General features: G+C 42.4%; 2 long non-coding RNA genes across 3 annotated transcripts in view; both read left to right on the top strand.

Annotated features, from left to right (window-relative positions):
• LOC122464146 overlaps positions 1 to 26,893 on the top strand; it is a 395,100-nt gene that overhangs the window by 61,077 nt on the left and 307,130 nt on the right. The gene's annotated exons all lie outside the window — the stretch shown is intronic.
• The window catches only part of LOC122464147, a 135,115-nt gene continuing 111,558 nt past the window's right edge, over positions 3,337 to 26,893 (top strand). The window contains exons 1-2 of the long non-coding RNA XR_006288067.1: positions 3,337 to 3,517; positions 24,262 to 24,295. This is a non-coding gene — a long non-coding RNA (uncharacterized LOC122464147). The remainder of the gene's footprint in view (positions 3,518 to 24,261; positions 24,296 to 26,893) is intronic.

The following is a 26,893-nucleotide window of genomic DNA, read 5'->3' as shown; positions in this document are numbered from 1 at the left end:
ACTAGGGAAATAAGTAGACAAGGAAAGGACTGTTTAGAAGTGCACCTGGCTTCTTTTAAGGCCTTGAGGTATTACTTGATTTCCAAAGCGTGCTCCAAATTATCTTGAGAGACTTTTTAGGCCACAGCCGATCCAGAATTGGGACATTGCAAATGTCTTTGCATCCACACTCCTTTGTGATCCCTGATCTACTGTGTGTGAATGTGAGCCGCGTGGCCTCTGGCCTCTGAAAAGGCAGCAAGGTACATGCTGCTGATCTGGACCTAAGTTTGTGTGCGAGAAAAAGTTGACTTGTTCCCAGTTTTTTTAACCCACCCATATTAAATGTTAAATTCTGTAATCTGTGCTAGTTTGATCACTCACTAGGGATTCTTGGGTAAGAAGGAAAATGATAGAACTGGACAATGGAGGTATTTTGAAGTTTGGACTTTCAAGTAGGGTTTCTTTGAACAGGAAAGGAGAGTGTGTGTGTATTTGGGGATTGTTAGGTGCAACCTGAGTGGAATGCAAAAAAATGAAGCAAAGAGCATAAATAGTGAAAAAGTCAGAAAGCATTTTGAAGATCTGCCCAGGAATTGAAGGTGTTACTGGTTGGGAAAACTAACCTTTGGCGAGTGACATTTGAAGTTACAAATGTGAAGGCTGAATGATGTATGTATATCTCAAGGTAAGAGTTTCAAGTGTTACTATCTTTCTTTGTTTCTCAGTGGGGCAGGAAACCTTATTCCTGAAACTAGTGTGTGAGAGTGACTTGGGATAAAAGCAAACAAAAAGACTAAATATTGTGTAATTCCTTCACATTTATATCCCCACTGAGTGGAATGAGCTGTCCACCAATAAGGACGTTATCCCACAGAATTCCTCAGATAGTCCATGGGCCATATCCCAACGTCTTTACTGAGGTTTTTATTTCTTCAGGCAAAACTCCCCTTCTAATCAGTGAAGCCGATAGGAATTTTGCTTGAGAAAAGATTAAGAACCTCAGGAATTGGTCCTACCTCTTTTGACATCACAGCTGCTGAAATGATAACAAGGTCCACACATGTAAAAAGTCTTCATCTCCTAGCCAGAGTAAAAAAGGGGTCTTCCTAAAAACTGCTGCTGCATTTCTACTGAGTGATTATCCAACCCAAACTTTAAGTCTGAACCTTTTGGCGTTCCCCTCAATGCCTACTTTATACTGTTGACATGATTTGAAAAAGCAAGCACAAGTGTAATATGCCTGGGTGCTCTACTAACATGTGTGGGCTGTTTTTTTAAATCACTGGTTTTCATTTCGAGTATGTTTTTTCCCCCCATGGATGCAATAAAGAAGCTTAGTAAGTAGAGCTGCACACTAAAATTGAACAGATGTTTTTAATGGCAGTACCTTAACCAGCTCAGCCCAACCCCTTTTCCTTTAATAGAGAGGGAAGGGCATGAAAGGAGTCAGGGCTCTTGCCCGTGGGCCAGTGGTCGCAAAGCACAACATCAGCCTTTATAACAGTATGCTCCCTATAAATAACCAACAGGTCTGGCTTTATGAAAAATACCTATATTCAAAAAACATTTTTTTAAAGGACAGAATAACCCCCCTTCATGGGAATCTGCCAGCCAAGAAAGCAAGAAGATAGGCGCATAATATAAAGTCCTATTCACTGACGATTAAATCAGAAACATGTTATCCCACTGTGCCCACAAACATACACACTTTGGATGAGAATATACCACTGAGGTCTGTATAGTATATCCCTTTCTTTCCCCAAAAGAGATCTGAATATACTTAGGGTTCTTGTCTTTATGAATTACTAGCGTTACCGGTAGAACTGGTCAAATGATGCAAAGTTCTGTTTACAAACTGCATCTACATTCTAAACAACTGTTAGCTTCTGCAGCTGGGCTGGTTAGCTGGGCTGCTTTGTATGGTATTGCTTCTGTTCCTTGACTGGCTGGATACAAGCACTTCCAGAACAAATTCTCATTTGTTTGAATTTAAAAATCCTTCTTGCAAATATTCACACAGCCAGCTTTAGACTTTGCTTTCTAAAGAGCTGCTGGCTATTGTGACTGCATTGCTTAGTTGTGATTAGTTACATGGTATTGCTTCTGTTCCTTGACTGGGGGTACTTGAAAGATGCCCCAGGTTGGATCGTCTGTGAAGAGTGAACCTGAAACCTCGGTGTCTAAAAGCATGAACGTGTGCTGCTTCAGCTAGAGAACCCGGTGCATAAACTAGTAGACTCCTCACCCTCTAAATGTGATCTAGCCACTATTGGGTGGTCGAGCCACATTGCATTAGCTTGGTTTACAAGTGCACAAGCATTTTGGCTCAAACACTCCCACATATGAATTTTAAAATTCAAGTTTTGCAAATACGCATGCATGCAACTTGTATCCATGCTTTCCGTGAACAGTTAAGCCAGTACAATTCAACCACCTGCAATTAAATGGAGAGTAGAGCTGGCTGAGTTTTTTGCACCCAAAAATGCTAGTAGGTCAACCTGCATATTCATGTTGAGTTCACCAAACAGTTCAACTGAACCCCCCCCTCCCCCCCCAGCCCCAATCAAAATGTTTTGGAAATGTTGACATGTTTTGTTCGAACCTGAATTGAAATGTTTTGACTTTTCAGTTTGGCAAACATTTCTGTTTCAGTTTGACCTGAAGCAAAACTCGTATCATTTTTTTTTAATTGCAAGCCAACCAAAAAAGATCTATTATTTGGCCAGCTCTAATGGAGAGTGAACACTAAGGGCAAAATTTTCAAATGTGATCATGGATTTTGGAAGCCGGAGGGTTTGGGTGATCAAAGTCAAACATCTTGAGCATGATTTTCATACAGGTTGGCCCTTTCTTATTGCCTTCAGTTGGAGTTGTGTGTGCTCAGTTTATCTGAAAATCAGGTCCACAGTTTATCAGTCTGGGTACTCAAACACTGAGACAAGTAACTGCTCTTCAACATGTTGACTTAAAGGGGCACAATCATGGCCAAGGTGAATTCATTTTTAAAATTCCATTGATTATTCACACAGAATGTTTCTCAGCTTCAGATAAAATCTAAATTAAGAGCCAGAAGCTTTCAGGGATTTTTCACTATTTATGATTTTATAACTCCAATTCCTTGCATGACTACTCCATGTTACAAGTTATGGCTAAAATAGTTATTTTCTTAATCATTTCTGCTGGACGCCTTGTGGCCCTGTTATGCCCTGCCCCAGAAAAGGGCAATGGAGAGGGTCCTCCAAGCTGCCTAGAGTGGTTGTGTGGAACACAGCCAATGAGAAAGGGGCTGCAGGGAGCAGCCAATCAGGGCCCAGCAGGCTAGTATAAGAAGAGCTGGAGGGCCAGCCTGACTTTAGTTCCTTGCTGGATCTGGAGTAGTGTGGATGGCTGAGGGAGCTGCAAGGACTGGACTGGACTGGACTGGACTGGACTGGACTGGACTGGACTGGACTGGACTGGACGAGATGAAGCTGGGAAGAGCGAGAAGGTGCTCTGGACTGGCTTTGTTGGGACTCCATCAGGACAAGCCCCTGAGGTAAGGATGAAGTGGTATCAGGCTGCAGGGAATTAGAACAGTGGTGTAGCTTAGACAAAAGGATGCAGCAGATGGCTGCTATCTACAGGGTCTCAGATCTAGGACCCAGGGTAGTGGATGTGCTCAGGTCCCCACAACATCTATTAACCACTGGGAGAAGTGGCCTGGACTTTGAGGCACTCCAGAGGGTGCTTTAGTGGCCCTGCAGGAGAGCTAGGGCCTGAAATGCCCAGAGGGGTGAGGGCCCTGCCTCTGGGGGAAGCCCTGGAATACAGTGCAATACCAAGTCTGAGATGATTGGGATTAGGTCCTTAATTTCTCTCCTGATCAAGGAGGGCTACAGGGAGAGAAGGTGCAGGCCTGTATACACCCAAATAGAAGGAGGCACTCATGAGATGGGTGCACTCCATTATGTTTCTTTATATCTGCTTTTTAAATTCCATTTACAAAAATGGACAGTGATGAAGTGTAAACCACTAGTTATTTAACTTCAGTGGCTTGCACAACTTTATGGCAACAAATGAAGTTTTTTTTAAAGTAGAATTTCATGACTGTGTGGAAGCTTTAATCAATGGGAAAGAGTAAATACTTAACGAGTCAGAGCTTGTGGTACAGAATGTTAAACTTGCTTCTGCTTATGTTTAATAAATAAAAGGAGGCCTTTTAAAAAGCCAGTGTATTTATGCAGATGTTGATGCACAGCCTTTCATATGTCAATGGAATCATGGTAGTGGCCACAGTGAGTAAAATAAAGACCATGGAAGAATGTCTGCAGTGCTTTGAAGCACGGTTCACTTAAATTGGCAGTTCAATCCACATATTAGGGCAGACTAATGTGTCATATTGTACTAGAATGATGCTGGTTTGTGTGAGATTTACTTATGTGAGTAATCCTTACTCATGTATGTCATCCCACAGAAGCTGATGGGACCACTCATGTGAGTCAAACTTTGCAGAATTGGGTCCTTGGATTTGATGTCCTAGTTTTCTTTCATCTTTCCCAGTCCTGATGTAACTAAGGTCTTGAACCTGCAATTAGCACTCTTCATTTGTGGATCTCTCCACTTCAGTGGGGCTCCATACCATAGATATATGGTGTGTATATATACTATTGTGCATATAGGTTGTGTGTGCTCTGTTTCACAGAAGAAAACAAGCACATGGACAGCTCATTCCTTTCCTTAAATGTTATTTTTGGAGGTGTCCTGCAGATGTGTTCAAACCTATTTCGCCCCCCGCCCCAATTCAGAACACACTGTGCTTCTCAACAAGCACCTCAGGTTGCTTTTCATCAGAAGAAAGTTTCTGATAATGTGTCCCTCAAAGCATCTAGCTGGACACAATTACTCTGGATAGGAAAATATAGAAGCAAGGAATTATTGTGCAGTGGATGGGATGACCTCTTACACTATTGCTAGTGGTGCATGACTGATTCGTAAGCTTGCTGAACAAATTCAAAGAATGATACCAAAATCAGTTGGTCAAGTGTCAAAACAAACTGGTAATAACCAAGACACAGAACCAAGACACACGGTATAGAAACATAGTACAACTCGACAGAAACTGTTCTGGGCAATCTTCACCCACAGCTTGTAGTCCACATGAAGTTATAAGAAAGAGGAGTTCATTCTGGATGGCTACTGTCTTGTGTTACAGATTGTTTTGTTTTTTAAAAAAGGCCAGAAAATTTCTACCTAGCTCTTAAATGTAACAATGATCCCACAGAAAATTTCCGTTCAGTTTGAAAACAGACCATTTTGTGTGTTCATAGTTCTGATTTACCCTCCTTTCCTTTTTTCCACTGGAAAAAAGAGGGGGAAGAAGAGAAACTGAAAAGAGAATTCTTTTTTCCCTTAGGAAACAACAACAAAATATGGTAAAGTTAGAAATTTTAAGGGGATAAAAACTCCCACAAAAATACTACTGGTATTTTTCAACAGCTCTCAGTATGATAGTTATAGTGGCTGTAAATATTCATTTTCTCCATCCTTGAAGAAAAAAATCAACCAGGAAGAATTGTAGTAGTGTAATTATATACAAAAAATATATATTAAAAGAATGTTTAGGTTGCAAGACAACCACTTGAAAGTTAGGAAATGCCAGATGGATAGCTGCCTGTACAACCTTCATTTGTCCCCTAGATGTGTCCATCCTGTGGACTGAATGAGGCAGGAATATCATGCAGATAACAGAAAAAATAGTATGTGATCATGTAATTAAAGATTGTGTAATATGTATGAAAAGGGGGCAGAATTAAGATGATAGACCCTGATTGCTCCCTTGTAGCTCCCTCAAGGGAGCTACATGGGCCACTGGGCCCAGGTGCTGACTTTGGGGATGAAGAGCCCAGCTTGATTCTGTTCCCCTGCCCCACCAACTTGTTATAGCTGCTCTGGCAGCTCCCAGGCATCCTCTAGTACAGTGTCCTGGTGCTGCTTTGGGAGCAGTACAGATCCAGCCTTGTTTAGTCATTCTTTTCAGCAAACTGCAATAAGCAAGAGCAGATAAATTGAATGTTTTAACTGTTTGGTGTCTGGAAAAACTGAATGGAATTTCATGGGACAAAAGTCACTTCCACAGCCTTGGGTGCTTTCCCCAGTTGAATATTGAAGGCCTGCTGAAAATAATAGACATATGAGAGCTTCTCAGAAAAAGACTGCAAGAATGTTTTTATTGGGGAAAGTGTTAAGCAACCTAAATATATAGAGGTTGCTCTCCCTATAATACTAACACATGGTTCTGCAGCTCTAGTACTTCGTACTCTCTACTCAGACCCAGGACATTGCAGTCTGAAATCTGAGTAGAACAGAGTCCATGTTGCAACATCTCTGGTGTAGTCTCCATTTCTGAATTCTTCCCACCCTTCCTCATCAGGCATTATTACTCACATACACTGCAATCTCTTTACAGGTCTGGGGCCTAAACAGACTAATTGCAGTGTTTAGATGTTGCTTGTAATTATTAGAATTGGGAGCACTGGCTGTTGGGAGTCTGAAAGGACAGGAAGGAGGGGGAGGAGCTGAGAGGCTGGGAGAAAGCTTCAGAGGGTGCAGCAGCAGCTTGGGAAAAGAGGTTTCCACTTTAAAAAAAAGTCCTGTTGAAGTCTGTTAGTACCTTGCCTGGCTACTACAACACTAATAAGAAAAGGAGTACTTGTGGCACCTTAGAGAGGGACTGAAGTATGCATCTGATGAAGGGAGCTGTAGCTCACAAAAGCTTATGCTCAAATAAATTGGTTAGTCTCTAAGGTGCCAGAAGTCCTCCTGTTCTTTTTGCGGATACAGACTAACACTGCTGCTACTCTGCAACACTAATGTAACTCTCAAACTTCCTACATTCATCTTCTTTGTGTCATCCTCAATCTTCTATGACTAGTCTCCTCTTTGGTTGACTACCCTGTTGGTGGTTATAAGTAATTATCGTTGGGCAGGTTAGTACTTTTGCCCCTGCATTAATAAATACAGACTTCTAGGGTCTCACTGCATTATTTGTCCAAACTTTTAGAGATCTCATGGAACAGGGAGAAAAAAGGTTGTCTTCGTTGTACAGCTGTTTAGCTTTGGTGGGGTGGAACTTTTCATTCTTGCCAGCATCCTGAGGGAGGAAAAAGAGGTCGAGGAGGGGGTAATCTGCGGAATGTTTTTATCGTGGGGGTTGCAGGATGAGAAGCAAGGATTCCTTTCAAGACTAAATAGAATACAATAAAATATCTGCTCCCTATATTTTACTATTGCCATGCAGCTGAGGAATGGTCTTGCCCCAGAACCAGTAAAGAGGGGTCAGAACAGTAAGCGCTATGGGGCAGGGAACCAAACAAACACACGGAACAGAAGAATTAATGCATGTGAGCCCTGGAATTCCCTACAATGCCCTTGGCAAGTGTTTTGAATAAACTAAATTGGTTTCCTGATTTTTGGAGGGATGGGTTTTGGTGCTTTTTATTTTCTTCATACCTTGTTTTGAATCTCCTAATTCATTGACGTAGTGAGTAGCTTTTAAGAGTGAAAGAGCTACTAGGGTAGAGCAGAAACCATGCTGCTTAAACAGAGCTGTAAAACGCAAGTTTACCTCTTTTTGTATTAGTTGCAATGAAGTTTACATCACGCTTCTGCACAGAACTTGTGCGTATATCCTTACAAATGCTCAGATAATTGTAGCTTTTGTGGGAGGAAAAAGCAAGTTTTTTAAACAATTTGAAAATGTCATGTACTAGTGCGCTAAGTGGTTGAACTTTAGGTTGGTTTACACTAGTATTAGGCAGGATTAATTTTCTTTATGAAAATAAAGGACCAATTTAAAAAATCAGTCTGGGTACATTTCTCAAGCTAGTCTCCATGTAAACCATGTGTTTTTTGTAAAATAAATCACTTCATTTCATAAAAACCATTAATCTTCTCTAAAACACACAGCACTCTTATGAAGCAGCTGTGCATCACACACTTTGGAAATGAATTTCTACAGCGAGCAGGAGTAACTATACAAACCTTTGAAGATTAAATAAAAATGGATCAACCTAGGTTACCTGAAAGTAATTCACAAAGGCCCCAGTTCTGCAAAGTTAGGTATGTGCTTACCTTTAGACATGTTAACTTCAGTGGGGCTAATCACAAAACTACTTGTGTGGAATTAAGCACATATTGGGAACAAAGTGTGTCATTCTCTTCTTACTAAGCAACTGGAGAATTATTAATAATAATTGTGTTTGATACAGAGCTCACTTCTGTAAAGGCTCATGTACATGCTTACTTTCGTGGATGTGAGTAATGCCATTAACTTCAATGGGAGTACATGTGCATAGAGGGAAGCCCATGCATAAGTCTTTGCAGGATTGCACAGATAATATCTAAGGCGTTATCTGCATGGGGGGAGAGGTGCGGCTCAGTGATTTGACTCACATTTGTTCAGCTGCCATATGTAGGCCAAACTAACAGTGTACAATGGATGGCTATGTCCTCTTCTAATTTGAACTCTGTGGACTCATAGCAAGCATTTGGCACATACTAAGTGCGTGGCAGTTTGGGAGGGTATCCCATGGTCCTCTGCTTCACTGCTGAGCTGTGTACGTTCTGGCATTTTTCTTGCTGCGCATTGTGGGATGCGTAGCAGAAGCCAAGCAGAAGTCAGTGGGATTCTGGGACTTAGGTTCAGATTTTACAAATCCCATGATTCTATGCTCTCAGTCCCATGATTCCTCTCTTCCTGGTTGGGCTAGCACCATTCTTGAATTGCTGTCAGGCTTCATGGACGCAACAATGCACCACGCTACTATGCTGGCAACTGCAAGCGCGCAAAGGCTGCTTGGGCTTTCTTTTAGCTTTTGATGTTGGGTGGCTTTGGTTTTTGGACTTCGTCAGCCACACTGCTGAGCAGTTGATGTGGCTATAGCAGTGGCAGAAGAGAAGGAGAATGAGGAAGGCTAGGAGAAGACTGAGCAGCTACTACTACAGGAGCTGTTCCTGCAGCAGTTTCATACGATGCGGTGTTTCTGGGCTAAGAAAAGCACCATGGGTTGGTGGGAAAGGATCGTTCTGCAGACCTGGGATGAACGCAAGCGTGAGGTGGCAAAAGTGACTCTTTTTTTGAGATTTGTGCTGAAGTAGCACTGGTGCGGCAGCTAGCAATATGCAGTGCCTTAGACCTATGGAGAAGTGGGTCGCCATTGCCATCTACAAGTTGGCCAGCTGTGAATGTTACTGGTCCACAGCTGAGCAATTTGGTGTAAGGAGACTGACTGACTGGTGCCATTGTCACGCCGGTATGTAAGGCCATGGAAAAGGTACTGTTGCACAGCATTATAAACATTGATAATCTCCTGAGCATTATTCATAGTTTTGCATGCATGGGGTTCCCAAACTGTAATGGGGCAATTGATGGGATCCATATACCTATCATTTTCCCCTGCCCCCAAGGGTCAGAATACATAAACAGGAAGGGGTATTTCTCCAGGATGCTTCCACAGCTGGTTCACCATCACAGCAGGGTTACAGGTATAAATGCTGGGTGGTCTGGAAGGGTCCTGGGGTGGGCGGGGGGTACTGATGTATTACTGTGGCTCTTTTGCAATGTACACTGGTAAATTTTTTGGCTCCTTCTCAGGCTCAGGTTGGCCACCCCTGACCTAGGGGGTGGGGAGGCAGAGACGGATTGTGAGCAGTGCCATTTCTTTCATGGGTAGAAGTGGCTAGTAATCCCCTCTACAACCTCCTTAGGCTGTCCTGACTTTCTTCAATAAGGTAAAGGGCAGAGCAGCGAGATACACCATGAAGTTATTCACCAACATGGTTCCCCCAAGACTGAAGGGAATTACGAATTATGCCGGGGACAGTGACCATGCTGCTATCCCACATATTGTCTAGACCAAAAGCAAGCAATTTCTCAGTTTGAGTCTGGTTTCTCTCTCCTGCAGTGCTGAAAGGTGTGAAGAAAAATGGATCAGGTTCTGCACTGACTGTTCAAAGCCTTAACTGCTCCCAGTCTCTAGTGGGGGGAAGTGTTGGGGGGGGCCTGTGACATATTTAGAAGGTCAGACTCAGTGGTCCCTTCTGGCCTTAAACACTATGACTGTATTTGAGCCTGTTAAAAACCATTCAGAGCCTTCTGTATGGTAAATTTGTTTTCCTGTATGTTACAGAGCATGTACACCTTAGCAGTAAGCTGTGGTCTTAGCACCTTTGTGGGCATACAGTGCCCACACCTACTTCATGTAAACTGGGAATACTAACCAAACTATTTTTCCTGTAATCATTGTCTCAATAAACCGCTGAATTCCACATGACTATTCATCATTCGAATATGCTGTGGGAAGGGAGGTGGGGGCTTTGGGGTTGAGGTTATGGCTGCCCTCTTCACCTGCTCAAAATGACAGCCAGTGGAACTGGGCTGGGGGTGTTCGCTGGGGAAGGAAAACAGGTAATGGGCATGCACCCTCCATGGCATAGGCTTGGAAAGAGTTGATACTTAGTTCTTCTGTCACGCTAAACCTCTGCCATTTTGAAGGGGTGGGGTGGGGCAGAAGAGATTGCATTGGCTGAAGGAGGGAGGCTGGAGAGTTGGGCTCCTAGTTCACATCTACCTAAAATGACTGGCTGTGAGGCACCCGCAACAGAAGCTAGCGCAGTGGTAGAGTATAATAATGAATTATACTGAGCTGTAGCCTGATCTCTAGATTATGCCTAAGATTCACAGGTATCACTTTGAGAGTAGACAGGTTCTTGTCCCAAGATCAGGCCCAGTATTATATTATATTATAAAAATTACTGTATAGTTGGGAACCCTGATGTGCAAAACTCACACTATAGGAACTTTTTATGTTTATTTGTACATTTAGCAAAGTCTCACACACTCTAACTCAGTAAGGTAGATCAAGATAATACAGAAAGTACATCTGAACATCCAAACTCGCACCATCCCTTGCAGAACAACCTGAAATGTTAGCCACTCTCTTCCACATCACCATCACCTTCCTAATCTTCACCAGTGGTCATCATTCTGGCCCTTCCCTAGGTTACATCTCTTTCCTACTGCCCACAGGCTGGGGTGCCACTTTTATAATACATTACACTGACCTTACCATGTCTAATAGTATATACAGTAAGGGTTTCTCTCCTCTTCCTTATCTGTATTTCCTCCCCTTACCAATACCTTCTTCTATAGGTTAGTATATTTATCATGTCACCCCATTATCATATGTCACTTCATTGCCATGGCACTCTTGCAGTTGGGTGTCCTATCCAAAACCTTCCAGAAGCTGGTGTTAGTTAATTATGGACAAAATTCCCATTCTGACATTCTACTTCCAGTTCCCCAAAACTTATGGGTTACCTAAGTTTATCTGTGCCAAAGTTCGTAGGCCAGAGTGGTGGAGAGCATGCAGATAGACACACTGGTCAGTAATGGACACCTGTAAAGCAGTGTGGGATAATAGTTGGAAGACTGCCAAAGTAGTGTATAGCAGCACTGCATGCACATGAACAGACCAAACTAACTCAATTCACATCAATTTAGTGCACTTTGAAAGAGGACTCTAGAGTTTGTGGTAAATGCTGAGTCAGTGTGATCTAATAAATTGTGTTATGTGTTTGCAGGCATTTCCACACTAGCCTAATTTGAGTCAGTGGATTAACCCCCTCCATATACATAAACCAACATGTACATTAGGGCTTATCTATGAGAACCTCATTATTCTAGTCAGGGCAGGCACCAGCATTTTTTGCCACTCCAAGCGGCAAAAAACCCAAACAAAACCTTGCCACTGAACACAGAGGCAGAGTGATGGTGTGGCCACCAAATTGCCACCAGTGACCCAAGAATTGCATCCCTGCTGCCAAATTGCCACCAAGCGTGAAACACGCTGTGACTGAGGAACCACCTCAGAGCCCAGCATCCTGCTACCCCTTTACATTTGCCACCAGCATCCTATTCATTTTAATTGTGGAACACCTCTCAGTTCAAATGAACCAAACTCATCACTGCTGTAACTCAACAGAGGTTCATATTTTTGCTCATGTCTTTTCTTTAACACCTCATTTGAATCTTTGTATATTGCAAATAACACCATTTAAGGGCACATATGATGCACGTAGCAATTTAAATTACAGATTTCTCTGCAAGCCAAGTTGTGTAAATTGTCATTTGGCATTAACACTCAAGGACGATTCAAAGCTGTCAAAAGTTATATGCTGAGGGCCCAGAGGAGAGAGTAGTGTAACAAGCAGATCGACTCATAGAAGAAATTTGCCCTGCAGGAAATCCCCACAGAGCTGGTAAAATGTTAACAGTTGTGGAAAATCACTGCAGTGAAAGTAGATACTGACCCAGACAGTTGGTGTCTAACTCACTTAGTCATTACAATTGGAAATTCCACAAATATCTTAATTCACAGCAGGACCATAAATGCCATGCTCTTGCCCTGAAATAAGTGCTGCTGGGAGGAGCACTGGAGAAATTGTGCCTTAGATGCACACAATCCTACCCACATCTCCATGCTTCAAGTGGGTGATCATGCTAGACACACTGAATGGATGAGCTAGTAATAGCCATTTTATCTAGAGGGGACTTTTAACCCTATTGATCATGAGTTTCTGTTGTCTTACCAAGCCTCTTATCCTTAGAGGTGTGCTCTCCAGGTAAGGGGACATGGGCAGGATAATGTGTGGGAAGCTTGCGCCTGATGCCTGCTCTACTGCCCCCACTCCCTGGATCAGCAGCATCCCCATTTTTTAGCCTGGCCATTAAACTCACTCTAAAGGAACAGAAAAGTAAAAGGGGGAAAATAGCCCCTGGATTTTAATTGTAGAGAGAATTTTTCTTGCACCGGCTTATTCTAGCACAGAGGTGGGCAAACTACAGCCTACGGGCCACATCCAGCCTGTGGGACCGTCCTACCTGGCCCTTGAGCTCCCAGCCGGGGAGGCTAGGAAAACATTTTCTTACAACTATAACCACAGCAGAGGCAAAATTGCTCTAAGGGCTCCATCCACCAGGTTGCTGAGCACTCTGGTCCCAACCCAGCAAAGCATTTTAGCCCATGCTAACTTTAAACAGGGAAGTGATCCCACTGAATTCACTCACATGCTTGAATGCGTCGCTCTGTCAGCGTCGGAGTGCTCAGCTCCTTGCCAGATCGAGACTTCTGGCACCAATTTAGCAAAGCACTTCAGCATGTGCTCAAGTAATTTGCTGAATAGGGTCTTTAGCACAGAAATTGACATTAAGACTCTTCTCTGGAAACATGCATTTTGTTCTTGGATACTCTAAGATCCGATCCTGCCTCTTTTGAAGTCAGTGGAATTTTGCAACAATTTAAATCAGCAGGATTAAGCCCATTGTGAGTCGGGCATATTGAAAGTATAGTACAGGGTTCAACTTGGGTAATTTGAAAAGGGGGTAGCCACCTTTTATGGACTCTGAGGCTGTCATCCCCCACATTTTAATACTTGATAAATATGCAGTGGTGCAACCTGGTTCATTTAAAAGACTAAATTGTTTCTCTTCAGAGTATTTTTAAGAGTCGGAAGGAGTAAATCAGCTGGCAGGGATGATTTCGCACATCTAGAGAAGGGGTGTTTCCAACAGAAGCAGAGAAATCCACCCAACCATCCCTTCTGTTAGGTTGCAGAATTTCATTAAGAGGCTCTTGAAAACCTGTGAGCGTCCACTCCAGCATGCCAGTGGCTTTGTCTTATGTTTCTCTTGACTTTCACAATATGTCATGATGACAGTTTTCACTCAGTGCCTCCTTATCCACTCAGACAAGTCTGGCATGCTGTTAGTTCATCAACCATAAAATATATCGTTTTCCAATCAATGTGACTGTTAGTGAACAGTGTCAGATGTTTTCAGAAGCAGTGAAAATGATGATGGCCAGAAGCATGCAGAAGCTGATAATTATTCAATTTTAGAACAGGGAGAATGGTGCTGAAAATCTGCCATGAATATTCATTCAAATTTTGAAATGAATTTGCTTCAGCTGCGTTCATGCCCCTATTATGCTGGCCTTCTGTGGACATTTGTGCCATCAGATTTGACCAGCATAGAAACCTAATTTCAAAGTCAAGCACGTATTGGTGGGAAGGTCATAGGCAGGGCCCTTTTTTTTGGTTGGCTTCCCACAAATAGTCAAAAGCCAGATTTACAAAGTCAACTTCTAGTGGGAGTTGAGCACTTTCCAAAATCCTACCAGGTACCTATCTGCATCTTTACTTTTTGTAAATCTGGCCCTAAGTGATCTACTTGGTCTGGCGGAACAATCCTGGAAAGTGAATTTGAACATCATGTGCAGGCAGGGAACAAACAATACTATGACTTATCCCACCAATCACCACTAACACTCACAGCTGAAATAGCAAATATCTAATACTCATACTCATGTGATCAAATCAGAGAGGATTTTTTTAAATGACGTGAATAAGTAAATGAAATGATCTCAGTTCACTCATGGATAACAACAAAGGTTGTCAAGTGATTAAAAATATTAATCATGATTAATTGTGCGATTAAAAAATTAATCATGCTGTTAATAGAATACCATTTATTTAATATCTTTGGCTCTTTTCTACATTTTCAAATGTATTGATTTCAATTACAGCAGAATATGAAGTGTACCATGCTCATTTCATATTTATTTTTTATTACTAATATTTGCATTGTAAAAACAAAAATATTTTTCAGTTCACCTAATACAAGGACTGTAGTGCAATCTCTTTATCATGAATGCTGAATTTACAAATGTAGAATGATGTACAAAAAATAAGCGTTTTATTTTTGAATGCAATGTCAAACTTTAGAGCCTACAAGTCCACTCAGTCCTACTTCTTGTTCAGCCAGTTGCTCAGACAAACACGTTTGTTTACATTTTGCAGGAGATAATGCTGCCTGCTTCTTGTGTACAATGTCACCTGAAAGTGAGAACAGGCGTTCGCATAGCACTGTTGTTGCTGGCTTTGCAAGACATTTACATGCCAAATGTGCTAGAGATTCACATCTCCCTTCATGCTTCAATCACCATTCCACAGGACATGTGTCTATACTGATGACGGGTTCTGCTTGGTAATGATCCAAAGCAGTACAGACCAACGCATGTTTTTTTTTCCCATCATTTGAGTCAGATGCCACCAGCAGAACGTTGATTTTGTTTTTTGGTGGTTTGGGTTCTGTAGTTTCTGCACTGGAGTATTGTTCTTTTAAGATTTCTGAAAGCATGTTCCACACCTCGTCCCTCTCAGATTTTGGAAGGCACTTCAGATTCTTAAACCTTGGGTCGAGTGCTGTAGCTATCTTTAGAAATCTCACATTGGTACCTTCTTTGCGTTTTGTCATATCTGCAGTGAAAGTGTTCTTAAAACGAACAACATGTGCTGGGTCATCTGAGACTGCTATAACATGAAATATATGGCAGAATGTGAGTAAAAGAGAGCAGGAGATATATAATTCTCCCCCAAGGAGTGCAGTCACAAATTTAATTAACACTTTTTTTTTTTTAACAAGCATCATCAGCATGGACGCATGTCCTTTGGAATGGTGTCTGAAGCATGAAGGGGCATACAAATGTTTAGCATATCTGGCACGTAAATACCTTGCAATGCCAGCTACAAAAGTGCCATGCGAACACCTGTTCTCACTTTCAGGTGACGCTGTAAATAAGTGGGCAGCACTGTCTGCTGTAAATGTAAACAGACTTCTTTGTCTTAGCGATTGGCTGAACAAGAAGTAGGACTGAGTGGACTTGTAGGTTCTACAGTTTTACATTGTTTTATTTTTGAGTGCATTTATGTAACAAAAAAATCTACATTTGTAAGTTGCACTTGTACGACAAGGAGATCATTATGGTACTTGTATGAGGTGAAATGAAAAATACTGTTTATCATTTTTACAGTGAAAATATTTGTAATAAAATAAGATAAAGTGAGTACTGTACACTTTGTATTCTGTATTATAATTGAAATCAATATATTTGAAAATGTAGAAAAACATCCCAAAATATTTAATTTCAATTGGCATTCTATTGTTTAACAGTGTGATTAAAACTGTGATTAACCATGATTAATTTTTTTGAGTTAATCATGTGAGTAACTGCGATTAATCAACAGCCCTAATAACATTTAAAGTCTAAGGGTACGGCTACACTACGAAATTAGGTCGAATTTATAGAAGTTGGTTTTTTAGAAATCGTTTTTATATATTCGAGTGTGTGTGTCCCCACAGAAAATGCTCTAAGTGCATTAACTCGGCAGAGTGCTTCCACAGTACCGAGGCAAACGTCGACTTCCGGAGTGTTGTACTATGGGTAGCTATCCCACAGTTCCCGCAGTCTCCGCTGCCCATTGGAATTCTGGGTTGAGATCCCAATGCCTGATGGGGCTAAAACATTGTCGCGGGTGGTTCTGGGTATATATCGTCAGGCCCCCGTTCCCTCCGTCCGTGAAAGCAGCAGCAGACAATCGTTTCGCGCCTTTTTTCTTGAGGAAATGAGATTCAAAAGTTTGCGGTTCTTTTCCTGTCTACCTGGCCAGTGCATCTGAGTTGAGAGTGCTGTCCAGAGCAGTCACAATGGAGCACTCTGGGATAGCTCCCGGAGGCCAATACCGTCGAATTGTGTCCACAGTACCCCAAATTCGACCTGGCAAGGCCGATTTAAGTGCTAATCCAGTTGTCAGGGGTGGAGTAAGGAAATCGATTTTAAGAGCCCTTAAGGCGAAAAAAAAGGGCTTCATCGTGTGGACGGGTGCAGGTTTACATCGATTTAACGCTGCTAAATTCTACCTAAAGTCCTAGTGTAGACCAGGGCTAAATGTAACAAGAGTATTAGGAACTAGGGATCAGCCAACCTTGTTTGCATGGCCTACCCCTGTAAGGGTTCAGGAATTTTGTAGTACCCAAGGACCTGGCAGACATGGCAGAGGCAGCTACTGGGAGAGAGGAAGAAGTCCTAAGGAAAAGCTGCACTACTGTTTCTTTTAGGCCTGGGATCAGCAGTCTTGAAGTGGAAGGTGGCCCTTTCTCCTAACCAACTGGGGCAAGCCCTGGGAAGGAGGGCACCATACTCATAACAAGACTTTAGACTGAGGAAGGTTGATGTCTGCTGCCCTCTCAAAGCCTAGGGGTGAAAGGACTGATTGGAAAAGGGACAAGTGTGAGAAGCTGGCAGAGGGCTGCAGTTGGCCTGGATTATAATGTGCTCCAGAAGAAGGACTGTGGGAATCCTGTTCTCTACTTGAACTATTGCTCAGGCCTCTAGAAGGAGTGCTGTCAGACTCCTGAACTTATAAGAGCAAGCCTACCTGAATTAGTACCTGGGCCCCACAAGAAGAGTTGGACTTGAGAGGCTAAAGAAGAGTTTTGTACTCTGTAAAAGAGTTAATAAATAAGACCCCAACAATGCGGGATCTTGTTCTCAGTAGTCAGGTCTGTGAGTCAATTATTGTAAGAACCAAGCAGGAGCTGGGGCAGCTTGCCGGACGGGTGCACTGTGCCTCAAGGAGGCGTGCGTGGGGATAGCACTCTGCTGCACTAGGCTTGTTGAATAAATTATTTGTTGGGAATAACTTTGCTCTTCTCTACACCACATAGTATATACTGGGCTTTTAAAAATATTTTTCACGTAGGCATGAGGTGGTCTGAAATGATGCTTCTTGTTTTTAAAGTTTCTCATCAATTCTGCCTCTCATTCACTTCTAAAATGAAAAGCTTAGCACTATCTCAGATGAGCCACAATATGGATCCATGCCAGGTAAAGCCATAAGGTCATTTTCTTTTCTGTAGCTTAAATATGAGGGTGAATTGATCGATTCTCTTCCTTCATGCTAGATTTCTATTGCAAAAAAATGTGAAGTGACTTCACTATCTCCTTAGCCTGGCCCAGATGATTCCTTCTGTCTCGTGTCTGAGATACTGTACCGTGTGCCTTTTTTTCTTTGTATTGCATTATCCCAACTTTAACATCAATGCTCTCCATTATCTTTTCCAGATTGAATTTAGTTGGATTCTTAAAAGGGAGAGAAATTGATAAGTCTCTTGAAAAGCTCTGCTTTTGTGTGGATCATATCATCTTCTCTTGTAATGAGGATTCAGTCTAATCTTAACTGAAAGATATTGCTTAGGCTTTTCCATTCAGTGTCTTTATTATTGCAGACATTGAACAGCTTCTATAGAACCATAGCCCTCTACTAATTCACTAAGTATAGTTTCAACCAGCCTGATTTGCTCTTGCATTTCAGTGAAATTCAATCCCTAGAGGAATCTTTTTCAAAGTAAATTCTACCAGTATTAAAAGATTTCCTGGTAGAACAAACTCGCCACACACAGACACACAAACCACCAAGTCTTCCTACTTAACTATACTATATTACATTATAAGCCCAACTCATTGTAACTCTACATTTAAAAAGAACAAAACAGACAAACAAAAAACACACACTTTGAATCCTGGACTCCAAAAGTAAAAATGCCTGTCACAATGAGGTTCGTGTTACTTTCTTCTCTCTTACACATCTATCCCTGTTTTGAATCATGATCATGTTTCTATTCTTACTTGTCTATTTTCCCACTCACCCTCTGTTCTGCCAGTTGAATCTCGTTAGTTTTCAAACTTTTCTTTGGCTCCTTCATCTCAACTGTTTTTGGCTTCATAATCTGCATTAAAGTCGTGAAAAGCAAACACTCTGGATTAACCCTTTGGTGCTGACAGCCTGGCACTTCTGCAGTTTAAGCCTTGATTGAATTCATTCCTCCTCTTGAAGAGTTAATAGCTGTTCTATCTCAGTCAAGTGTACTTTAGTTATGTCATTTTTAAGAAATGCTATCTATAGACTGTTCTCTGTAATTTCGACCTTGTGGAAGCTATATGGTGGATACTTGCAATGCCATTGAATAATTTGAAGGGATTCAACAGTTTTGGATATTTTTCATCTGTAAGAAAAAATTATCTGGGGACTGAACTGGTGATCATTGAAGTCAATAGAAAGATAATTTTCTCTGGATTTTGGATCCGGCCCTTAGACTCCCAAGAATTTCAAAGTAATGTATTTGTATTTCTCTTCCGTTAAATTGTTTCTTCAATAGGATTATTTTCCATATACACCTGGGAAATGCTTCAACGATTAACACTTATAAATTCTGTATTTCCTAGTCTTCTCTCTAATTCACTGTGATTACTTTGGCGCATAAGGGTATTTAAATTTCAGTTTAAGATTCTGTACTTCCTGACCAGGTATTCAATTATTCAATTTACTATAATTTGTTATCTTACAAAAGAACTCCTTCACATTCTTCTCGTCTGGCAAAGTCATTCTTAAGAATGGAATGATATCTTTGAAGCTTCTGTGAAACTTTAAAATTGATTATAACAAAATCAGGACTGTTAAACCAACTTTAACTACATGTGGGCCTAAAGGGAAAATAATAGAGTGAGTGTGTGTATGTATATAAGTAAAAGCTGGGTGCATGCTATGGAATTGATCTTGCAGTAGAGGACTTCATGTGAGGTGAATGATATTGAAAAAAATTGGGTTTGTTTAGTCTGGAAAAGAGAAGACTGAGAGGGGACCCATAAGTTTTCAAGTAGATAAAAGATTGTTACAGGGAGGAGGGAGAAACATTGTTCTCTTTAACCTCTGAGGATAAGAGAAGAAGCAATGGGCTTAAATTGCAGCAAGGGAGGTTTAGGTTGGACATTAGGAAAAACTTCCTAACTGTCAGGGTGGTTAAGCACTAGAACAGATTGTCTAGGGAGGTTGTGGAATCTCCATCATTGGAGATTTTTTTAAGGGCAGGTTAGACAAACACCTGTCAGGGATGGTCTAGATCAGGCCTGCACAACTTGTAAAGCGGTGAGGGCCATATTCCAAAGAAAACAATTGAGGGCCCAAACCCCCCCTCTCCCAGCGCTGCCCGCCCTGCGGAAACAAACCGTCCTTCCCCAGTGCCGCCCCGCTGAAACAGCTGTGAGCCGAAAAGGAAGGTCGTGGGGGGTGGTGGTGGTGGTGGTGGTGATACTTCATTAAGAATTTTTCAATTAAAGCAAACAATTTTTTAAATTTTTTATGAATCATGGAAAAATAAAAAATACCTGTTCTGTTGAAAGAAAACATTTGTACTTTTCATAATTACCTTGCAAATTTAATGAGAGATAGTACATCTCTTTTCGGCAACAAGCTTGTCATATCTGGGGGTCATATTTGAAGTGGATATTTTCATAATGTCTTCCAGATGGTCGTCAGTCAAAGAAGAACGTTGCTTGTTTTTATTCATGTTCATGATGGAAAATGTTTGTTCACATATGTAAGTGCTTCCAAAAATGTTGAATGTTTTCAGTGCAACTTCGAGAAGGTTCTTGTATTTTTCATTGTCCAGACTTTTGTAGAAGTCCCGCAGGCTGCTCTCTCTGTGCTTATTTCGGTAAACTGCCAAACATTGAAGTTCAATAACCTCCAACTGCAAATCTAGTGGCAGTTCCTCTGGATTCACAGAAAAGGGATATTCAATCAGCTTCAACTGGGCATCTTCTTCTTTAGACAAAGTAAGTCTTCTGTCAAATTCTTCAATCAAAAGATTAATGTGCTTTGCGTATTTTTCTTCTAACTCGGCGTGTTTGTGCTGAGAGATATGCTGTGCACAAGTGGGAAAGTGACATTTTGCCTTTTGACAGCTGACTTCTGAAAAGTTTCAATTTCATTTTGAAAGCTTTCACTGCTGCACACATTTGAAATATAAACTGATTTTTTTACCTGAAGTTGAATTTGTTTTGTGATATTACAGCACACATAAAGAGCTCTCATCTAATCCCTAAATGGCCAGGGTTCTCCTCACCTCAGGCAAGTCTACACTACAAAATTAATATCAGGTGTGCTGTAATATCACAAAACAAAAAGATCTTGATTCCAGGACTCATTTTCAAGCTCTGGGAATTTTATTGGCCCATTTTCTAGAAATTTTGCTACCTCCTCTTTCAAAGCAACGAAACGCTGGAGCACTCGTCCTCGACTCAACCACCTCACTTCCGTATGGTAGATTAGGTCGCTGCACTTGGCATCTATCCCGTCAAGAAAAGGCTCAAAATGTCCTATGTTTTAGTCCTCTAGAACGAATGTAGTTTACAATGGAAACTACCACTGACATTACTTGCTCAAATTTTAAGACTTCGCTACACAAAACCTGCTGATGTATAATGCAGTGATATTTGGTTATTTGTCTCCCGATAAATTCTTCAAGAAGAGTAACTGCTCCAACATTTTTTTCCGCACATAGCTGCAGCACCATCAGGACAAATGGCCACCAAGTTTGTGAAATCTAATCCCGACTTATCATTCATGCACTTTATCACTTCACTGGAGATTTCTTTTCTGGTTGTGCGACCTGTCATGGAGCACATGTTCTTCAATAATTACAAAGTTTTTATCAATACCTATAATAAAAATAAGAAGTTGGGCTGTGGCTTTTAAACCGGTGCTTTCATCCATAGCTAGGGAGTAAAAGCAGAATTCACTGACTCTCTGCTTTAACTGATCACTTAGATTGGTAGAAAAGTCAGCTATTCTTCTCTGTACAGTCATGCGTGATAGACTGACATTCTCAGATATTCCCCTCTTTTCTGGACGTAACTCAGATACAGCAATCAACATACACTTTTTAAAAAACTCGCCTTCTGTGAAGCATTTCCAGCAGCAGCAATTTCCTTAGAAATCTGAAATCTTACTTTACTAACCTTATCGTTCTCAGTGCTCACTTTCTTGAAAATTTGCCGACATACTGAAATTTGGCCTCAGGGGTTAGAAGCAAGCACCTTCCTTTGGGAACACCCTCTTTGCAGCATTGGGACAACCCCCAGCCCAGAGAAAAGCAGCAAAAAAGACCACCGGACACAGTCTCAGATTTTGAATCTGGGAGATTTGCATAAGAGGGAAGCTGCTATAAAAGTGAGGTGTCTTGCAGAGAACCCTAGGTTTCGTCTTGTCAACATCGGAGCATCAATCCAGATCTGCAGAAGCCCGGCTCCACCCCTCCCCCATCTAACTCACTTGGCCAGTGAAGTTTAGGGGATCAACTTGTTGATAACAACAGCAAGATGGGGGTGTGTGTGTGTGTATGTGAGTGCATCAGTGTGACATATCATACGCATATGATAGCGTTGGTTATTACATGTAGTACTAATAAATGTGGCGTTTTGTCTTATTCCCCCTGAAAAGATCCTGTACAGTACTTTAAGTACAATACAGTAACATAAATTAAAATTACTGAAAATGGATGCCCCCCTCCAGCCACTGACTCGCTGCTCACCTCCTCAGCCCCCCACCGCCAGCTCACCTGCCCCCCAGCCACTGGCCTCTTCACCACCCCGCCTGCTCGCTGGCTGGGTGTGGAACGCTTACCTGGGGAAGCTCCTGTTTGGTGCTCAGGATTGGGGTGGGAATGTGGGGGAGTGCAGGGGTGAGGGCAGGGGGCTGGGGAGGTGCGAGGGGGGTCAGGGGTGAGGGCAGGGGGCTGGAGGTGCATGAGTCAGGGTGGGCAGAGGGCTGGGGGTGTGGGCTGGGGTTGTGGGGGTGCTCACGGCAGGGGCTGGAAGGGGTATGCCCCGATTCCAGCCCCTCCTCCAAGGCCACACTCCTTCCTCTTCTCCTCCTCCTCCCCAGAGCAGCGAGCGTGCTGAGGCTCCGCTCTTCCCCCTCCCTCCCTCCCTCCCTCCCTCCCTCCCTCCTTCCTGCCGGCAAGCAGGGGAGGGGAGGGAATGTGGCATGCTGGGGGAAGAGGCAGGGGAGGAGCCCCAGCTGTCAGCAGCATCAAGCATCTGCCCCCACAGGAGACAGCAGGGGGACAGAGAAGGCTGGGCTCAGCACCAGTGGCGCCATGATAAATCCGGTATTGCCACCACTGCCTGCCCGCCCACCTGCTCGGCTCGCCGTCCCCCCACCCTTCGCAGCTGGCTGGGTCGCCTCCTCAACCCCCCCTTCCCCTGCCGCCAGCTCACCTGTCCCCCAGCCACTGGCATCTTCACCACCCCGCCAGCCAGCCATTGGCTTGCCCCACCCCGCCACTTGCCTACACCCCCCGTGGGCCTCACAGGGGCCGCATGTTGTGCAGGCCTGGTCAAGATAATACTTAGTCCTGCCCTGAGTACAGGGGACTGGACTAGATGACCTCTTGAGGGCCCTTCCAGTCCTACGATTCTATGATATTTAGGAGCTATTAATTGGAATCTCATTGCACGGGAGAGTTACACAAAGAGAAACATAAGCAGTTCCAGCCAATTTTGAGTCTTAGATATTATGAGTATATTCTTGAAATATACAAAACTGTCTTCATTAGTGAAGGTGTTCCAGTATGGGAGGAAATTAGAGTGACCCAATGCCAACTGAAGGACGCCCATTGCCTTCCATGAAAATGAGATCAGGCATTTGTCGAGTAAAATCTAGCAGGGTTTGTTACATAACAGACGCAATTTTGCTAATTTCATCTCAGAAAAATATTAGGGATTTACTGGGAGCACAGTCCAAAAAGCTTTAAGTGGATTACAAGTACTCATGCTAACAAACTGATATAGGATATGTGTGCTCAAGCAAAATGAGAATGGATATAGATGGGGGAAAATACTGGAATTACAGAACAATGTGAATTCTGCAGGAGTCTCAGTGTGTCCACTCTACAAATTAAGGTGTAAATGTAGCACAGGTAAGCATCCCAGAACAAGCTTTAATCTAGCTAGCATGTGCACCAATAGCAGTGAAGACATGGCAGCACTGGCTTCAGCACAGGCTAGCTGCCCCACTACTGGCCCACTTGAGACCCTGAGTATGTACTTTGGTTGGTAGCTCACACTGGGGTCCATGCCACTGCATCTTCTCTGCTTTTGTTACTTGTGCTAGGTAGATTAAAACTATGATGGTATGCTTCCCTGCACTGCAGCTACACATTTAATTTGCAGTGTGACCATATCCTTAGGTGTCTAAGTCCCATTGAAAGGCAATGATACTTGGGTCCAGATTGCCTAAATCCACTTTTGAAAATGGAACTTAGGTTTCAAAGTCTCTTAAGAGGCTTTGAAAATTTGACCCCAGATATCCACATATGTGGAATCAGTTTCCCTATGCATATTTTGGCATACATGTAGTTCAATCTGGTTTTGGTGTGGAACTTTAGGACTTTTTTTTTTTGTGGTGGTGATGTGCTGATCTCGCTCTCTTTTAAATTTTATTTTCAAAGTTATTTTTTTGAAGGATTCACTTATGTTTGCTCTTTTCTTTCTTGTATGTCAGATGGCATTCCTGAGCCCACGGCTGTAATGTTTTGGTAAGTTTAAAGTGAATGAATTAATGACAATTATGCATTTGATTTTGTGTTTGTGTGCGATACATGGCATCCTTAATTAATTTTTGCTGCTTCTTCCTTCTTCCCAGATCTCTTGATAATGTTATTTTCAAGTTGGAAGTTGCTAATTCCTTTTTGAGATCAGCCATATGTTCTTTTTTCCTCTCATAATTACTTTCCTTTTCTAAATTGATATGGTATTGAATGTGCATTTGGGAAGGAGTTTGTGCTTGGGTTTGGTAAGGAAACTTTATATATATGAACTCTGAAATATAATCTACATTAGAGCTTGCTGAAAGCTCTTTTTTTTAATGAAACAATTTTTTGTCAAACGCAGTTTCAGGTACGAACATGATTTTTGATTAAATTTGATGAGAAGAAGTTGAAACATTTCTCTTTAACAATGTCTAAATGTTTTGATTCATTTTGTTTTCATTTCCGTGTTATACTAAAGTATTAGGTATAATATATTATATGCACATTGCACACACATTACAGGTATTTAATATAAAAGTAAAAACAAAATGAATTAAAAGGGCAATATCAAAATGAATTTTTTTTGAATTTTTGTTCAGAAGGAAAATTCAAATTTTGGGGGAGGAGAGTGTTTTGATTGGGAATGAAAAATATTTTTGAAATGTCAGAATTTCCAGTGACCCAGAAATTCCATTTTCTGACCAGGTCTAGTATACAATCCTGTCATCTTTGGCAGAGATATCTTCAAACTGCACAGACCAAATAGGGCCAGATCGTCAGGCAGGAGACCTCCAAGGAAAATCAAAAAGGCTGCAGAAAGTAGTGGTGAATATTCAGTTTGTGAAATTTTGTCTTCTTTTCAGAATTAAACCACTATTCTAGCTTAGTATCTACCAATGTTTCAGCTTGGGTTTTTGAGGTGTCATCTTTTCGATCAGCACTGGATCAGGCTGCAGTTTACTCTAAAGAGATATAAGTCTACTGACCATTTCTAAGCATTACAGGTCCCATGGGACTCTCTGGCATCTCCCGTGGTGTCAGGGGTAGTTTCCAATATAGGTAATTAAATTTTGCCTACATAAACTTGCTTTCATACAACATGGTATTCTTCATTTACTCTCCTTAAGATGCTGTGTAGCTTTTTTGGTACTTCTGCAGCCTTGTCTTCTGTTTTCTGTGGCCCACCCACTGGTGGCTGCATTTGGATTGTCGGTGAAGTTATATCTCTTATGTGCATAATTTTTAATTAGAAAGAGTCTCTATCAAAACCCTGGATCTGCACAATCCTGAACTTTGAGGAATCAGTCTCTGAATCCAAGTCTTGCTTCGGCATCACCTCTGCTTCTAGTTCTGTAAAGCTGTTCTGAGGCTTGTTCTAGGAATTATATAAATAAGTGAGTTAGCACTAAATCCTGCCCACCTGATGGTGTTACTCACTGTGGGGTAGGTTGCAACATTGTAATCTGCTCTGCCCTAGGAGCAGACCAGGCAATGAATTGTGACTCGGACACCATTCTTCTCCCCTGTCCCTACCACTTGAGCAAAGAAGGGGAAGGGAGTTTGCCTGTCTTCGTGGAGCAGTTTATTTCCCCTGCATGTTAGGCCAGCTCCTTTAATTTAATAAGTAAAGAGGCAGAGACAGAGACCTAGCCAAGGCACGTCCCACTTTCTGGTCCTCTCCATCTTTCTCCTCCTATGTGCCCATAGTAGGGAATATTGTGTGAGCAGCCTCTGCAGCTGGATTTGTAATCTAAGCATGGTATCAGAAGCCTGCTGAGATGGGCAAGCGGTTGTGACTGGAATGCTGCTGTTATCCAGCAGTCCTCAAGTGGTGTGTGGCTCCAAACTGAAAAATCCATTATTTGCTCAACTCTAGTCAGGAGCTGTTTGAGTAGATCCCTGTGACTGACGCAACAGCAGATTTGTTGGGATCTTCTAGTCTACTACAGCTAGAGGTAGAAATCAGAGTTCCAATGAGAGTGAAGAAAAAAGGATAGACTGGTAGGAACCCTAAACAGAATTGTAATTATTGGGGCTGCTCAATGCCAGAGTACACCAAACCTGTAAGGTTACGTCTACACTGCAGCTGGCAGGTGTGATTCCGAGAGTAGACCCATGGAATTAGGTGGGTTTGGACTTGAGTAGCTAGCCTGTCCTCACTGCTATTTTTAGCACACTGGCTTGAGCTGAACTACTGAAAATCTGTCTACCTGCTCTGGGAAATGCATCTCCTAGATGCAATTTGGACATACCATAAGGTACCAGTAACATGCCAGGTGCACCACTACTTAAAAGCAAGCACGGCAGGTGCTTCAGCAGCTAGGCCTTGTAGGATTTAGTTCTGGTGTGTCCCATTAACCACTCAGACACATGGGCGAAGGGGCAGGGTTGCCGCCTTTCTAATTGCTGATAAACAGATGATCCCGAAGCCCCGCCCTGCCTTTCCTCCATGGTCCAACCCTCTTTTCTGCCTCTTCCCCTGAGGCTCCGCCCCTGTCGCTCACTCCACTCCCCCCTTCCCTCTGTCGCTTGCTGGATCATCTCCACATCCCTCTTCCCCCGCAGCTGGGCTCCCTCTGCTCCGGGGCTGGAACAGGAGCTGCT

The sequence above is a fragment of the Chelonia mydas genome, chromosome 1 (genome assembly GCF_015237465.2).
Source record: "Chelonia mydas isolate rCheMyd1 chromosome 1, rCheMyd1.pri.v2, whole genome shotgun sequence".
Taxonomy (NCBI): Eukaryota; Metazoa; Chordata; order Testudines; family Cheloniidae; genus Chelonia; species Chelonia mydas.
The sequence above is the reverse complement of the archived record's forward strand: the minus strand, read 5'-3'. Positions and strand labels throughout refer to the sequence as shown.